Genomic DNA, 16193 nt, shown 5'->3' on the forward strand with positions numbered 1-16193 from the left:
ATAAACATGGCCTCATGTTTTAGAGGCATGATGGCCTAATGCGTTCGGTCACTCAAGAAGTGTGTGTAGACGGGATAAGCACCCTCCCTGTCATGCAGAATTGTTCCCTACAATGCACTTATTAAGCCAGGGTTTTCAAATGTGGCTACTGCCCAACCTGAGACACTTTAAAGGGGCCTGAGATTCAGAATGGCCAAGCACCCATCTGCTGAAAAACTGACCCTTTTACAGTCTTTCAAGTTGGTGCCAAGAATCAGTAGCCACTTTTGCAAATCCTGGTCATTAGTGTCTTAGCCAGTCTAGCTTTCTATGTCCCATATTATGCTGCCTCCTTCCTATTCTTTGCAGAGACAATGGCCTGGTCTACACTATGAGTTTAGGTCAAATTTAGCAGCGTTAAACCGAATTAACCCTGCACCTGCACACAACGAAGCCATTTACTTCGACATAAAGGGCTCTTAAAATCGATTTCTGTACTCCTCTCCAACAAGGGGAGTAGCGCCAAAATCGGTATTGCCATTTCAAATTAGGGTTAGTGTGGCCGCAATTTGACGGTATTGGCCTCCGAGAGCTATCCCACAGTGCACCATTGTGACCGCTGTGGACAGCAATCTGAACACGGATGCACTGGCCAGGTAGACAGGAAAAGCCCCGCCAACTTTTGAATTTCATTTCCTGTTTGCCCAGCGTAGAGAGCACAGGTGACCACACAGAGCTCATCAGCACAGGTAACCATGCAGTCGGAGAATCGAAAAAGAGCACCAGCATGGACCGTACAGGAGGTACTGGATTTGATGGCTATATGGGGAGAGGATTCAGTGCTAGCAGAACTCTGTTCCAAAAGACAAAATGCCAAAACATTTGAAAAAATCTCCAAGGGCATGATGGAGAGAGGCCACAATAGGGACTCATATCAGTGCCATGTGAAAGTTAAGGAGCTCAGACAAGCCTACCAGAAAACCAAAGAAGCAAATGGAAGGTCCGGGTCAGAGCCGCAGACATGCCACTTCTACGCTGAGCTGCATGCAATTCTGGGGGGGCCGCCACCACTACCCCACCTCTGACCGTGGATTCCGAGGCGGGGGTAATCTCAGCCATGCCTGAGGATTCTGCGGACGGGGAAGATGAGGAGGAGGACGACGAGCTTGCGGAGAGCACACAGCACTCCGTTCTCCCCAACAGCCAGGATCTTTTTCTCAGCCTGACTGAAGTACCCTCCCAACCATCCCAAGGCGTTATCCCAGTCCATGAAGCCATGGAAGGGACCTCTGGTGAGTGTGCTTTTGTAAATATAAAACATGGTTTAAAAGCAAGCGTTTTTTAATGATTAATTTGCCCTGAGGACTTGGGATGCATTCGCGGCCAGTACAGCTACTGGAAAAGTCTGTTAATGTGTCTGGGGATGGAGCGGAAATCCTCCAGGGACATCTCCATGAAGCTCTCCTGGAGGTACTCCAAAAGCCTTTTCAGAAGGTTTCTGGGCAGTGCAGCCTTATTCCGTCCTCCATGGTAGGACACTTGACCACACCATGCTAGTAGCAAGTAATCTGGTATCATTGCATGACAAAGCCTGGCCGCGTATGGTCCTGGTGTTTGCTGGCATTCAAGCAACATCCGTTCTTTATCTCGCTGTGTTATCCTCAGGAGAGTGATATTGTTCATGGTAACCTGGTTGAAATATGAGAATTTAATTAAGAGGACAGGGGTGGCTATTCTTACTGGGCTGTTTGCCTGTGGCTGAAAAGAAATCCTTCCCTGCAGTTAGCCAAGCGGGGTGGGGGTGGGAGTGGATCATTGGCGCTGAGCTTTTCGCGTTTGGCTAGCAGGGATCTTCCCTGAGACCAGCCGCATGGTGGGGGAAGGGATAAAGCGATCATCCCAGAGAATTGGATGGGGGGAGGGGGTTAGTTTGGTTTCTACTGCTGCACATTAACAGGAAAACTGCAGTACTCAATGGGCTTTGCTTGGTATGTGGGAAAGGAGGGCGCTGCTTTTAGGAAGGTTGCAGAAACCAAAAGACAATGGCTTACCATGGCCGCATGCAGGGCCGCCCAGAGGATTCAGGGGACCTGGAGCAAAGCAATTTTGGGGGCTCCTTCCATTAAAAAAAAGTTGCAATATTATAGAATACTATATTCTTGTGGGGGCCCCTGCAGGTCCCGGGGCAAATTGCCCCACTTGCCCCCTCCCTCCCTCCGCGGGTGGCCCTGGCTGCATGCAAGCCGAATTCTGTTGCCCGGACCTGCGTCTGTGATCTCTAACACCAAAGCCGCAGGCACTCAATATTAAAATGCAAAATGCGACCTTGTGCCAAAATCACATGTGCTATGTAATGTGAATAGTGTTTTTCACCGTGAAAGAGTATAAGCATCGTTCTGTAAAATGTATCTTTTTAAATACTTCTCTCCCTTTTTTCCCTCCCGTAGCTGCAAATTTTTCAAGCCTCCCTCCTCCGTCCCAAAGGCTATCTCAGATAAGGCGGCGAAAAAAACGCATGCGAGATGAAATGTTCTCTGAAATCATGCAATCGACCCGCGATGAAAGAGCTCATCTGAATGAGTGGAAGGACACCCTATCCCAGTACAGGAAAGCTGCTAGTGAACGTGAGGCCATGAGGGACGAACGTGAGGAGAGGAGAGATGCTCGAGATGAGAGGTGGCGGATGCAACGCTGGGACTGCTGCGTGATCAAACTGACATGCTCCGGCATCTGGTGGAGCTTCAGGAACGGCAGCAGGATCACAGAGTGCCACTGCAGCCCCTGTATAACCACCCTTCCCCCTCACCATGTTCCATAGCCTCTTCACCCAGACCATGTAAGAATGCGCGGGGGGTGAAGACTCCGTGCACCTGCCCACTGCACCCCAGTGGACAGCCCAAGCAAAAGGCTGTCATTATTTTGAACTTTTGAAGTGGCCTTTTCCTTCCCTCCTATCCTCCTCCCAAACCCCACCCGGGCTACCTTGTCAGTTCTCTCCCTCTTTTTATAATCGATTAATAAAGAATACATGATTTTTAAACTATAGTGATTTTATTTCCTTTGAAAGCAAGCTGTGATCGAAGGAGGAGGGTGGGTTGCTTACAGGGAATGAGTCAATCAAGGGGGCGGGTTTTCATCAAGGAGAAACAAACAGAACTTTCACACTGTAGCCTGGCCAGTCATTAAACTGGCTTTCAAAGCTTCTCCGTTGCGCAGCGCTTCCTGGTGTGCTCTTCTAATTGCCCTGGTGTCTGGCTGTGTATAATCAGCGGCCAGGCGATTTGCCTCCCACCCCGCCATAAAGGTCTCCCCCTTACTCTCACAGAGATTGTGGAGCACACAGCAAGCAGCAATAACAATGGGAATATTGGTTTGGCTGAGGTCTGAGCGAGTCAGTAACGTGCACCAGCGACCCTTTAAACGTCCAAATGCACATTCTACCACCATTCTGCACTTGCTCAGGCTGTAGTTGAACAGCTCCTGACTACTGTCCAGGCTGCCTGTGTATGGCTTCATGAGCCATGGCATTAAGGGGTAGGCTGGGTCCCCAAGGATAACTATAGGCATTTCAACATCCCCAATGGTTATTTTCTGGTCTGGGAAGCAAATCCCTTGCTGCAGCCGTTTAAACAGATTAGTGTTCCTGAAGAGGCGAGCGTCATGAACCCTTCCCGGCCATCCGATGTTGATGTTGGTGAAACATCCCTTGTGATCCACCAGTGCTTGCAGCATCATTGAAAAGTACCCCTCGCGGTTTATGTACTGGCTGCCCTGGTGCTCCGGTGCCAAGATAGGGATATGGGTTCCATCTATCGCCCCACCACAGTTACGGAATCCCATGGCAACAAAGCCATCCACTATGACCTGCACATTTCCCAGAGTCACTACCTTTGGTAGCAGCAGCTCAGCAATTGCTTTGGCTACTTGCATCACAGCAGCCCCCACAGTAGATTTGCCCACTCCAAATTGATTCCCGACTGACCAGTAGCTGTCTGGCATTGCAAGCTTCCACCGGGCTATCACCACTCGCTTCTCAACTCTGAGGGCTGCTCTCATCTTGGTATTCTGGCGCTTCAGGGCAGGGGAAAGCAAGTCACAAAGTTCCATGAAAGTGCCCTTACGCATGCCAAAGTTTCGCAGCCACTGGGAATCGTCCCACCCTGCAACACTATGCGGTCCCACCAGTCTGTGCTTGTTTCCTGGGCCCAAAATCGGTGTTTCACGGCTATAACCTGTCCCATTAACAGCATGATCTCCAAAGCACCGGGGCCCGCGGTTTGAGAGAATTCTGTGTCCGTGTCCATATCCTCATCACTCTTGTCGCCACCCTGCAGTCGCAGCCTCCTCCTTGCCTAGTTTTTGAGGTTCTGGTTCAGCATAAACTGCACGATAATGCGCGAGGTGTTTACAATGTTCATGACTGCTGTCTTGAGCTGAGTGGGCTCCATGCTTGCTGTGGTATAGCATCTGCACAGTTCACCCAGGAAAAAAGGCACGAAACGATTATCTGCCATTGCTTTCACGGAGGGAGGGGTGAGGCTGTACCCAGAACCACCAACGACAATGTTTTTGCCCCATCAGGCATTGGGATCTCAACCCAGAATTCCAATGGGCGGGGGAGACTGCGGGAACTATGGGATAGCTACCCACAGTGCAACGCTCCTGAAGTCGACGCCAACCTCGGTACATGGACATACACCGCTGAATTAATGTGCTTAGTGTGGCCGCATGCACTCGACTTTATACAATCGGTTGCCCAAAATCGAATCCTGTAAATTCAGAGTAATCCCGTAGTGTAGACATACCCAAAGCCACAACCTAATATCTCTCCAAGTCAGCCAGTTTTTCTTTATATTCTTCTCAAATAAATAAGGCAAATACATATTCCCTTTCCTTATTTCATCCCATTAGTCTTAATTATAGCCCTATGTTCATGAATACATAATTCCCCTCCTTCCTTCTTATCTCCACCCTTCGACCTATGTTGCCTCCACTGCTCCGTGTTTAGCTCTTTAATGTCCTCATAGCACAATCCCTGCCAAAGAATGGTCACTCTTTCAAGTATCTCCAATTTGGCCATATCTTTTTGGTAACATGGTGCTCAGAACTGAACATTTAATGGCCTCTCCAAACACTGTGGAGGAAAGTGATTGGCGGTGCAGTTAGTCATGGGGTAGTGGGGGATGACATGTCAATCAGATGCCTGCATGGCAATGAAGTAAAGTGGGTTCCTCCCCCCTAACTCTGTTATCTAATGTTTTGCCATTGACTGAAAGATCTCAGATGCTCTTAACAGCCTAAGAGTGTATGAGACACCAGCACAGAGTCCTTGGAGAGGTGAACTAGTTGGGGTCATCATGATTTTATCAGGACAATTTTACATCCTGTGCATGGTATTACTTTGTATGGGGCCCCTCTGCTGAAGCCTATGGCCAGGACTTGCCCAGAGTTACAAATGCATTACTATTAGTGAAGCTCTTTGAGACCCTTGGATGGAAGGTGCTGTAGACATGCAAAGAACTATTATTGTTTTATATTATCTGTTGATATATTAATAACATTTTTCCAGCCACACTGGGCTAAATTATTGAAAAATGAATAGATGCACATGGGGAGTAGCAATGAAATTGAGTTCTAAAATGGGGACCCCCCCCCTCATTTGGGATGGGGTACACTTGAATGCTGTCAACTGACCCAGAGATAGAGACAGACATCCATGGAGGCAGAGCTGAGGTAGTGCATAGTGGGGGGGGTTGCATTTTTAAAGCTCGCTTCCTCTCTGAGGGGAGCAGGAAGCAGCTTTCATGGCTTATCACTTATTCATGGCTTTTGTTAGTAGCACAGAGATAACAAATGGAGACATGCTGTAGGGATGGCACTTGACATTATGATAATATAGATTCTCCATTAATTTAATGTTGTCGTTAGGCAGCAGCTCTATGCACAGGGCAGAATTGCTCACTATCCCTGACAGGTCTATCTAAGGTTGACAAGGAGAAGATGGGTTAGCGATTCCCATTAGTTGCTATGGCAACCAACGGAAATTACTTTCCTTCCTCCACTTTTTTCCTCCCCCTCTCCCCAGCAGTGAAGATGTTGTTAAAACAACAAGATAATTTTTTAAAAAATATTTCAGCTGCTGTCTTCTGATTTTAAAAAGTATGTTATTCATATTTTTATAGCGAAGTCTTTGTGTATAGGAAAGTAGAGGCTATAGACTAGTGATTAGGCAGGGGTAGGCAACCTATGGCTCCTCAGAGGGACTTAGGCATTGCAATGCTGAGCATCATGGTGCCTAACTTTTAGGCACCTAGAAAATCACAGGAACCCTGTGATCCATAAAGCATGAGTTAGACACCTAGGCTCCTATACAGTGCATGGGGAGAGACAGGCGCCTTAGCTTACAATGCAATCTACAAAAACCAGCACACTAGGGAGGGAGACACCTAAACTACCCAATGAGAGATGCTGATGACAGAGGTGTGTCCTTAGCCCTGCCCTTTTCATGGAGTTCAGCCCCTATGTTCAGGCTGCAGGGAGGCACCTAGCTCTGCTAGGGATCCACAATCAGGACCCCCTCTCCTGGAGCCAGGTGACTTAGGTGTCCAAGTTGTTTCTTGTGAGAATGAGTGAGTCACCTGCCTCGCTCCACACAAAACAGCTGGAGAAGAAGGAGGTGGTCATGCTGGTAACTTTCAGCCCACTGGTTAGAGCGCTACCTGGGATCCGGGTTCAATTAACCTCTCTGCCTAAGGGAGAAAGAAGATTTGAACAGGGAGGTCTCCCCCCTATCAGTCATTGGACTGAGAGAGAATGACTTTCCAATCCAATGGTTAGGGCACCCATGTGGAAGGTTTGAAACCCAGAGTTCAGTTCCCCTTCTCCAATGACTATTTAAGTATTTATCCACAGAGGAACAGCTTCAACAGGACAGCCTGAGGGAATCCCCCCTTAGATGAGCCCATGGCTCACTGGGTAGAGCACACTCCATGTCGGTGAGACTCCCTTGTTCAAATCCTTTCTCTCCTCAGGAAGAGGGGAGAATTGAACCTGGGTCTCCCACATCCCAGGTGAGTGTTCTAACCACTGGGCTAAAACTTATTCGGTGAGTGGCAGCACCACCAGCACCTCCTCTGGCCAGATTTTGAATGTTTCCCAGTCTGCTGGTAGGTGGCCTCTGAGCACATCTACCAGGTAGGGCCCTACTCGTGAGTTAGGCAGATGAACACTTATCTTCCCCTGGTTTGTGGATCACTCTGGGACTTATCCAGCAGGTAGACCCCCTGATGCCTAGTAGGGCAGAAATATACATGCACCTAGGGGACTTTTACTGCAAAAACTTAGGCAGCAAGTGAGTTTGGGTGCCTACAGGGTTCGGCAGCAGCCAAGTGGGAGTTTTGTGAATTGCAGTGGAGCCTAAAACAGGGACTTAGGCGCCTAAGTCCCTTTGTGGACCTGGGCGGGGTCTGAAGTGCTATGTTACTGTGACAGCCATTTCCAAACCGTGAGACCAAAGATTCTTCTCTGACTTGTGTCCGAAACAGAACTAGGACCCAGCACCAAGAGCGCTGATTCAAGCTCTGTCACTGACTGTCTGTATGACCCTGGGCAGATCACTTAACTGCTCTGTGCCTTGGTTTATGCTTCTGTACAATGAGGATAGTATCACTTTACTACTTCACGGGGCAGTTGCAGGGCTAAATTACCTAATGCTTGTACGGTGCTTTGAGATCCGTGGAGGGAAGGTGCTTTCTCTCTGTCAGATCCAATGAATTGCGGTCTCTATCAGCCGCTCTTTTCCTTCAGAATAGAGTTTGTGTGTTGTCTGTACTGTTGTTCGTCTAATAAATGGTGCTTATAAGAAAATAAGAGCCCCAGTTCTTGTCACAGTGAACAGTCTGACCTCACAGTCTGACCCTCCCTCCTTGTCCTCTGGCAGCTGAAGCCCAGCATACAGGAAACTGTTTTAGAAATGCGTCCATTTACCTATAGAAATGACCTATTTGTGGGCGTTGAACATAGATTTAGAATGTTTTGCTGGCCCCTGCTACTCCTCCACCCTCTGTGTGTCCCAACCCTCCCCAGACTCCTTGGGGTGAGGTTAGTTAAAGTCTAGACAGTTTCTGCTGAGCCCTGCATTCCTTCCATGCAAACAGCTCAGTCCAGCCATCTGAACGCCCTTCTGTTTCCCCCATACAGTGAAACTGCAGCATAGGCATGGTTCTCCCAGAGAAGCTAGGATTGATCTTGGGTTTGCCTATGATACTGAGGGGGGTTAGTAATAGCTCTGCTACTGGTAAAATAAGAGAATAATCTTCCCACACACACCCAGGTAAGAATAGAGCGAGCTTGGCCTCCATTGAGTTTACAACAACCTCTGAGGCAAGCTGACAGGCCTCATTTTCTCAGCAGGGGAAGGCTGAGGTACTAATTGAAAAACCTGGAGATTGCAGGGGGCACATTGAACCTACTGGCTTAGCCCAGCTCAAAGAGCTGTAGTAATCCAATGGTCGATGCTCAGCCCTCTCTGTAAGGAATGACATGTAGCTGTGCCGCCTTAGGGAAAGCCCTGAGAGTTGTCACCTCCAAGACGCAGAAAAACCGGCCACCCCTCCTGACCAACAAAAAGGGTCCTTGTGCCGACTCTAGCTAATTATTCATAAAATGTTTTAGAGAATCATTTGACACAAAAAATAACACAACCTGTGTATTTTTATGTTGGTCTATCATTTTTCTTCCCTTATCCTAACATGGCACTGCAGTCTGGACTATAGGGATGTGTACTATGGAGACCTCTGATGTGTCCCAGTGAAAAAAAAAGCCAGCATGTTAAATCTGTTCACTGGCAAGGCAGTACAGCAACCAGGCAGGCCAGTTAAAAATCAGCCAGTTGGCAACCCTAGGAGTCCTGGGATTGAGCCTCAGTTGTGACTCAGGGAGTTGCTGCCCCACAGCACATCACTAGCCTATGCTCCTCATTTCCTGATGAGGTCACAGGGCAGCAATGGTTTGCATCACCTTGGGATTTGCCGTCATGCTGTTTGTCACTGGCGTGCACTCCCCATCCCCCCCCACGCTGTGGAGGGTGCAGCTGCCCTGGCTACACAAGGGCAGGGCTACAACAATCCAGAATCCTTGAATTCTCACTCAGCTGCCTGAACTAGTGAGAGTGCAACCAGGTGGGCTTTTCCCAGCCCCTTTCCAACAGTGCTCATCCTGACCTCTGGCCCATCAGCACAGGACGTCACCAGAACGACACCACCAGGCTCTTGGGAAAGGGCTACAAGGGTTTCAGCAGCTTTAGCTGCCCTGCGAGCGTCCTCCCTCCCTAAACCCAGCAAGCAGATGCTGAGTTTAATCAGGGGACATGAGAAGCATATCCAGAATAGTCTCAGGCTTTGCAGCAGCACGTTCTGGCGTTGATCCAAAGAACATTCACTCACCCACGGAGCAATTCGATCAGCACAGTGCAACATTCTGAGAACCCCCTAGAGCAGGGCTTGGGAGGGGCCATGAGAAGGTCCTTATGATGCTTTCTGAAGAATGAAACAGCAAGGAAGCCAGGGATTTCCTTCCTTCCTTCCTTCCTTCCTTCCCCTTTCACCTCTTTCTGTTTCATTCCTCTTACCATGATGTGCAAAGAATCCAGACGCATAAATAACCCTAGAGGTGGAGCCAGTCCCTCTGCACTGCACTGCCTGCAGCAAATTTATTCATCCCACACACAAACTCCACATTGTGTATTTCCCAGTCTAGGTGATCTATTCCATATTCAGGAAAACCACAAACAAAGAAAGAACAAACATAAAGGGCCTGATTCTCCAGTGCTTTGCACTTTGTCTCATCAGTTATACCTGTGCAAAATGAGTGTACGATGTTATCAGTGATGCACATGTGAGAGGAAGGATGGTCCAGTGGTTTGGGCTGTAGCCTGGGACTTGCAAGGCCTAGGATTTATTCCCTGATCCATTACAGACTTCCTGTGTGACAAGTCACTTAACCTCTTTGTGCCTCAGTTCTCTATCTGTAAAATGGGATAATAGCACTTCCATATCCTACAGGGGTGTTGTGAGGATAAGTACATTACAGCTTGTGTGTACAGCTTGTGTGGTGCACAGATATTCTGGTATCATATAAGGGGACCATATAAGTATCTAAAATCAAATTCTGATTGGGTAATACTTCATTCAAATGTAAATGAAAAGGCATAAAACAAAAGAGTCAGGCCTTATGTCTCTAGCTGCCATGCTCCTGTTCCATATATGGACTGGTTACGCACATGGGCCGCAGGTATAATAGGCTAGAGGAGGCTAAGTCTCCCCTGGCGCAGCCGCTGCTGACCCTGCCACCGGATGCCTGTCCTGTGGTGGCCCCGCCTCTTCCCCTCCCTGCTGGGAAGGGGCTTCTGCCAGAAGTTTTTGCTTATTTATTATGTGCCATGCAGGTTCCCAGGCAGCTGAGGAGGTGGTATCTGCTACTCAGCTTCCTGGGTCCCTTGGACCCCCCAGGGAGATTACTGATGAGCCCGGGAAGCTGAGTTGCAGATACCGCCTGCGCAGCTGCCGGGAAACCTGCATGCCGCATAGAAAAGCTCAGCGTTCTCCGCCCGCCGCTGCCCGGCTGCTCCTCTCCAGCATTTGGCCCCTTGCTCCAGAGGTCCCCGCCCCCACTCGCCAGTTACTCCTCTCTTCCCCGCTCAGCCCGCTCCCTGCTTAGCCCTCTCACCGCGTGCGCCCCTCCTCTCCTTCCCCCTCCCCACTCAGCCGCCCAGCTGCCACTTGAGCAGGGAAGCGGGAGGAGGAGAGGAAAGACAAATGCAGTGAGTGGTGGCGGGGGGACCGAGCGGGGGAGGAGAGGAGGGATGCACGCAGCAAGCGTGGAGGGGCGGGGGAGGAGAGGAGGGACACACGGTGAGCGGCAGAGGGGGGGGCAGAGTGAGGAGGAAGGAGAGGAGAGGTGCACCCTGCGAGTGGGGAGGGGGCCGAGCGAGGCCTGGGGTGGAGTGTGGGCGGGGCTGCAGGCAGAAGAGGCGGGATTGGGAGCTAGCCTCCCCGACGGGAAGCTTCACCCGCCGCCCATGGTTACACAGAGCTTGTTTATAGCACCAGATGTATTAATCAGGATCCTTTAATGCTCTGCCAGATATGGCTGAGGTTCCTTTAAATAAGGTATTTTACACACAGTGTCACCTAGTGGCCAAACAGTATAATACAGTTTAGCATTCCATTACATCTCTCCCTTTAAGTTCTACATTCCTACCATTTACAATATTTACACTGTCATGCTGTTTTTGATGTTCAGTACATATCAATCTGTTAAGTGTCGCTGAATTGTACTAGTTTTCTAATTATGTAACCCGAACACGTAACACTTGGTAAGCTGGCTGTCCTTTAGTTGTAACGACTGGCGGTGGTTCATCTGGAATCTTTTTTGTCTGATTTAGCTACTCTCTTCACATCTGGCCACAATGGAAATAGGTTCTTTTCCATAGTTGGGGCAGTAGTCCTGAGTTGTCTTCCCATCAGGAGTTGTGTTGGACTATATCCAATAGCCACTATTGTTGTTGATCTGTAACTCAGAAGAGCAAGGAATGGATGTAGGATTTTCTTGCTGTCTGTACATCTCTCTCAGCCTCTCCATTCACTTGTGGGTATTGTGGGTTGCTAATAATATGACCAAAATCATATTTTTTTTGGAATGACTTAAATTCTGCTGCAATGAATTGTGGTCCATTGTCCGTCACTAGTTGTTCTGGAATACTGAAGTGATCAAAAGTTAACTTCAGTTTCTCGATAACCTGCGATATGTTATGTCCTTCAAGTTCATTATTTCTATATACTTGTAAAAATAGTCCACTATGACCAGGTAATGATGTCTTCTAAACTCACATAAATCTGCAGCTAGTCTATTCCAAGGTCTTTCTGGTAGGGGTGTTTGTACGTTGTATGGTTCAGCATTGTCTCTTAAGTTGATTTGTACTGGATCTCATTTCAAAAGTCTAATGTCATCAAATTCTCCATCAAATTCTTCCACCTTTCTCATTAAGCCCATCATGGCTGCAACATTGTGGCAGGGAACACTGTTGGGCTGTGATCCTTTGATCACATACAGTCTGAATGCATAGCTTTTGTCTTTGTAAGTTATTTCTGTGATGAACTGGCCCATGCAGTTCAGAATACCTCCAGGGCTAGTCAGAGCTGTGTCAGGTGACTTCAGCTCAGGTACGGGTTTCAAGGTGATTGCAGGTCTCTTCTGAGATGACTGTGATTTCAGCTCCTGGGTCAGTTTTAAAGTCAGTAGTCTTGCCATGAATATTCAATTTCACTCTCCAGGCAGACTCTGTCTTCGTAAGTGATAGAGGCCAAAAACAATGGCTCTTGATTGTAATATGAGCCAACTTCGTGACTGCTTTGGTGCAGAAAACAGCTGCAAAATGTCCACATTTTATGCATGGATTACACTGTGTGCCTCTGGCTGGACATGCATCATCTCTTGGGATATTATTTTTTCCACACCTTGGGCATGCAGGCTGGAATTTGTCTCTCTTAGGGCTTGTCTACACTTACAGGGCTGTGCTGCTGTAACACTTAGTGAAGACACTACTTACGCCGATGGGAGAGCTTCTCCTGTTGGTGTAGGTACTCCACCTACCTGAAAGCCTTAGCTCTATTGATGGGAGAAGACCTCCCATCGCCATAGCGCTGTCTACGGCGGAAGTTAGGTCCATATAAATGCATCGCTCAGAAGTGTGGATTTCCCACACCTGGGAGTTCTCTCTCCTTTCCTCAGGGGTTTTATGATGGTGACTTTTAACACTCATGTGTCTGTCTGTTTCTAGCTTCTAAGCTGGTTTCAGGTTTTTCAATTGCTCTTGCCTTTTGTTTTGTTGTTTGATTAATTCTGTTTCGCTATCTGTACAGCTGTGGTGAGGTTAAATCTCTCTTCAATCGTAGCTGTTATGAAAGGTTTTTATCTTTTATCAATAACCAGCCCCTGTCTCTGATGTTTTCATATTTTGTATTTCCAAAATCACAGTTTTCAGCAAATATATGCAGGGCTCTTATAAAACATTCAGCATTTTCCGCTGGTTCTTGAATTCTCTGGTGAAAACATGTTCTTTCATAATCCACCTTTCTTTGAGGTATAATGTGTGCATCAAACATAGCCAGAATCCTTTCATAGTCATCTTTGTGACTGTCTTCAATAAAGTCAAAGGAGTTAAAGATATGCTCTGCCTGTTTCCCCATAGCATACATTAAAAACGATACCTGTATATCTCCAGTTTCTTTGTGCAGCTTGGTAGCAATGTGAAATCTTGCAAAATATTGTGTCCAATCTGCCCATTCTGAATAGTGAAGTTCTCCGGGGCATTGAAGAGCGGCATGTTGATGAGACCCTGCCATGTTTGTTGCTGTTCCTTCTGTCTGCAACCTGTGCTTTGTTCCTTCTATTTCTGTTCTTGTTTACTCCTGACACCGTGTCATATACCAGAAATGGACTGGTTACACAGAGCTTGATTTACACATCAGCTGTCTTCATTGTAAGATCCTTTAATGCTCACTCAGGCATAATGTGCCTGAGGGTCATTTAAAAAAGGTGTTTTTCACCCAGTGCCACCTAGTGGCTGAACTGTATAGTGCAGTTTAACATTCCATTACACCAGGGGTTCTCAAACTTCATTGCACCGCAACCCCCTTCTGACAACAAAAATTACTACATGACCCCAAAAGGGGGGACTGAAGCCTGAGCCTGCCCAAGGCCCACTGCCCCAGGTTTGGCTCTGGGCAGAGGGGGGCCAAAGCTGAAGCTCAAGGGCTTGGGCTTTGGACCTGGGCAGTGGGGCTTGGGCTTTAGCCCTGGGCCCCAGCAATTCTAAGCCAGCCCTGGTGACCCCATTCAAAGTGGGTCACAACCCATTTGGGGTCTCGAACAACAGTTTGAGAATCGCTGCATTACAGTATCCCAGAGAGAGCGAGCACACTGTGATTGTCTCTGTGCTATTCTGCACTGGAACTGCAACACAAAATGACATCACAGCTGCCACAGCAGCAGACAGTGACACTTCTCTACATTTAAAGGAGCAGTACACAGAAAATAGAAAGACATTTCCTTTCAGTTACATAGCTACAGTGTAACTATACCTCCACCTTAATTTTGTTTTATTGGTGGGTTTTCCTTGTATTTCACTTGGAGGGTTTCATACCTCTATCTTTTAGATGAAATATAAAACCAAGATCTTCAGACATTTTCCGCAATGCTAATACAGTCTTGATCACGTTACAGCTCAGTTAATTCCATGCAGTCTCCCTACATTCCTCCTCACTTCCTGTCCTAAACTTTTGTATAGTTTTGGGCAGGATGGGAGAACTTTCCACCCCAGAGATGGCTGCATATCAATGGTGGGTGAAATGATCCTTGGGTATTTGGTTTGTTGGGAACTTTGGAATTTCTGGAGGAGAGGGACTCTCCATATGCCAGTCATTATTATTCATGGTGTTGAGCAATAGATTGTTGGGCACCCCACATGCTGCTGGCTGCCTTCCCAGTGTTAGTGTTGCCTGATCCCTCTGCACTGTAGTGTTTCAAGAAAATGACAATGACTTGGCTCAAGTGGGGGTAGAAGACTAGGAAAAAGGCCGAGAAATATAGTACCGTAAATTCCAGCACTGAAGTGTGTAGGAGATTAGTGTCTGTTTCTTGGAGTGTTGCTTAGTACATTTGCTGGGGGATTAGGAGAGCAGAGAGGGGTTCAACTAACTGCTTATTCTGCTGTGCATTGAAAGAGCGTGCATTCTGTGGCAGAACTGCACTGATACTTTGGTTTGTCAGCGCATGTTAGGCATTTAAAGCTTGGTGGATTTTTGCTCAGGCTGGGCACTCATCTTATCCTGCAAACACTTACTGCTGAGAGTAACCTTTACTCATGCAGCAGTCCCATAGCATCAAAGGGGCTACTTGCATGAATAAGAAATATTTGCATGACAAGGGTTTGGCGGATTGTTTGCTAAATTAATATCATAGCCAACATACCAAATTGAAAGTTTTCAGCATATCCAAACAGATTCTCTGTGCTTTTCTACTGTGAAAGATATAGGACAGGGGTCGGCAACCTTTTGCACATGGCTCGCCAGGGTAAGCACCCTGGCGGGGCGGGCCAGTTTATTTACCTGCTGACACGGCAGGTTTGGCCAATCGCGGCCCCCACTGGCCGCGGTTCGCCGTCCCAGGCCAATAGGGGCGGCGGGAAGCGGCGCGGGCGAGGGATGCTTACCCTGGCGAGCCACATGCCAAACGTTGTCAACCCCTGATATAGGATCTGCAGTAAGGCGCTTCTTTTCTCTCTCTCTCTCTTTTTTTTTTTTTTTTAAGAAATAGCACAAATTATTTTAAATCACCCAGAGTTAAGGATGACTGGGCTCAAGAGGCCAAAATTAAGATAAGCTGGATTCTGGAGACTCTGATCTGAGTGAGCTGGACTTGAGAAGCCTGCTCAAGGGTAGCTAGGTTTGGAAGGTTTGAAATCAAATCACCCCAAAATGATAAAACTTACATTCTGTGTAAGTGACTGTCTTTGTTTTCTTGTGGAAAACAAGCAAACAAGGATATCGCTAGCAAAGAAGGCTATGTTACTGCCCATTCGAAAGTCAGGCAATGTCAAAAGCTACAGCTGTCCACACAACCTCAGCTCTGCCCCATTATGGTTCCATCTGTAATTACTGTAATTATACTATTTCTCAAATCACATTAAGTGTAACAGCTATATTTCCCTACAAACTTACATACACGTGTAGCAATTTGTATTACTCTGCACAACCGTGTGTATGTAACACAGAGTATGAAAATGTTTGCTGTGAAGAATGTACTTAAGCAGTGTCAAATCCTCAGTATTCAAAGGGTTACTACCGAATATCCTAGCTCTGTTGGTTCACAGCCAGCTCCAGAAACATATTTTAATAGATGCTTTGTGTGTGTGAGTTTCCGTGGGTTGTTTTTTTTTTTATTTTGGGGCGGGGGGGGGGGAGGGACCTATTGTACCTCCTGAGTTTCCTGGCTCAGGTTCTTTAAAACTGCCTGAGCACACTAAAAACTCTCCCTCGCCCAAGAAAGCTTGACATGATGGATTAGAGGATGTACTGAGCTAGATTTTAAAAAAACACTGTTTATCTGTTCAGTTGATCACAGAGTGTCTAAAGCCAAGTGCCAGAAATGAGAGG

At 47.5% G+C, this 16193-nt stretch overlaps 1 protein-coding gene across 1 annotated transcript in view; it reads left to right on the plus strand.

Annotated features, from left to right (window-relative positions):
- The window catches only part of FSTL1 (follistatin like 1), a 74452-nt gene that overhangs the window by 12195 nt on the left and 46064 nt on the right, over window positions 1–16193 (plus strand). The gene's annotated exons all lie outside the window — the stretch shown is intronic.

The sequence above is a fragment of the Trachemys scripta genome, chromosome 1, assembly GCF_013100865.1.
Source record: "Trachemys scripta elegans isolate TJP31775 chromosome 1, CAS_Tse_1.0, whole genome shotgun sequence".
Classification (NCBI taxonomy): domain Eukaryota; kingdom Metazoa; phylum Chordata; order Testudines; family Emydidae; genus Trachemys; species Trachemys scripta.